At 35.1% G+C, this 1,697-nt stretch overlaps 1 long non-coding RNA gene across 1 annotated transcript; it reads left to right on the top strand.

Annotated features, from left to right (window-relative positions):
• Positions 1-442: 442 nt before the first annotated feature.
• On the top strand, positions 443-1,558 carry LOC111647185 (uncharacterized). Its single transcript, XR_002760017.2, has 3 exons — positions 443-700; positions 1,241-1,295; positions 1,462-1,558. It is a non-coding gene; the product is annotated as an uncharacterized LOC111647185 (long non-coding RNA).
• The last annotated feature ends 139 nt before the right edge of the window (positions 1,559-1,697 follow it).

Genomic DNA, 1,697 nt, shown 5'->3' with positions numbered 1-1,697 from the left:
ATTGTTCACAACATGAATTAAATCCTCTTGAATGTTTATGGTTTTAAGTTCATGGAAGTACTTTTGACCGTAGTTTTTCTTTAAGTGTTTTTACTGTCATCTCATATTGTTTTATAAAAATTAAATTAAAAATCATCAAAAGAGGTGTGTGATCTTGTGTCTCTTTATTGTGGCTGTGGAAACTATTTAGATATGTAGTTTATTTCGTTATTACAAGGTATTTTTCTAAGGTTATTATTTTAACTGCAATTTAAGGTATCTAACTGCAAAGAAAGAAAGTAAGAAAGAAAGAAAGAAAGAAAGAAAGAAAGAAAGAAAGAAAAAACTTACTTCCATGAAATCAAAATTTCAACAATCGCAAAGTGTAGTGAACCCTTTCTCTTTCCGTAGGACAGAAATTTGAGCGTATCTCCACGGTGTACATTTGGTTGCTTTTCGGTTTTTTTTAAAACAAATTGTCAATGTAATTTTTTATTTAGTAAACTGTACCCAAACCATATCATCGTAAAATTTAATGGAGAAGTTTACAGGTACTTATCTTGAGCTGTAACTTATTCTGCTGTTAAGATTGTTCCACCTTCCACCCTGTTTATCTGCAGTGGTACAGTCCGGAACTTGAAACATTTTGCGGGAAGCTGTTCGCGCAACGGAGTGTTTACAAAACAGTTTTGTTATAATAGCTGTAGTTGTTCAAAATGAGGTAAGAAATATGGGTTATAAATTAACAAAATTGGAATCTATATCCAATATTCACGCCACTCTCTCTTGTCAGAAAAGTCTGACGAATTTCATTTAAAAATCTGACGATTTAACGGTTCTCTGCTGGTCTAGTGGTAAATGAAATAACTTGAGAAAAATTGTCAAGCTAGCCGAAAAAATAAGCACTATATTTGTTTCAAGTGCTGTTTGATGGAGATATAAGCATTTTATTCACATAAGTATTCGGTTACATCACGAAGGCCATTAGCTTTGCTTTAAAGATTGGCATATTAAACTGCTACGTTATTGACTGGACTTTGGTTTGAAGTTAGTCACATAACAGCTACACAGAGCACCCAGCGAGATCAGCAACAGACACGAGCCTGGAGAGCTAATGGGGATTCATCGTCACTTCAGCAGTGGAAATGCTCAACGACCTAGGAATCAGAGCTGTTTGGTTGGAGGTGTCACCTCTTGGTGGTGGCACAAATATTGAAAATGTTGATGATGAAGGTCACTTCATTTTCTTTTTTTTCCACAGTGCAAAAAAGGGCAGAAAAGCCAAGGTGCCCCCAGTGCCACCACATGAGAGTGAAGTGAGTTAGTCAATTCATGATTTAATTAAGTACATTGTGATTGGCTGAAAATTGATACGAATAGCCTTTTTTTGAAACGGATAAAAATGGGTTATCCCCTTGTCAATAGCATGATTCTTTTTTACATAATTGGCATTTTATTCTTCTTCTTTGTGTTCAAATCCAGAAAACCCCCACTATGGATTCTCCCAACCTGTCTGTGATAGACAAAGCCAGCTTCCTGGAGGGACTACAGCTAAATTATGGTGAGTCTTTACACTGCAGTTATTCTGTCCTTATCCATACCAGTGTCTTTATCTACAGGCTATCCATGACTATTTAAAAACTCTGAAAAACAAAACATCTTGATAATGTATTCATTTTTCTGTTCTTCTCTCTCATCGATAACTTATTTGAACAGAT

This window comes from Seriola lalandi, unplaced genomic scaffold (genome assembly GCF_002814215.2).
Source record: "Seriola lalandi dorsalis isolate HSWRI2012SDOR001 ecotype SW California unplaced genomic scaffold, Sedor1 jcf7180002034640, whole genome shotgun sequence".
Lineage (NCBI taxonomy): Eukaryota > Metazoa > Chordata > Actinopteri > Carangiformes > Carangidae > Seriola > Seriola lalandi.
Note: the sequence above shows the minus strand (reverse complement) of the source record. Positions and strands in the feature narration are given on the sequence as shown.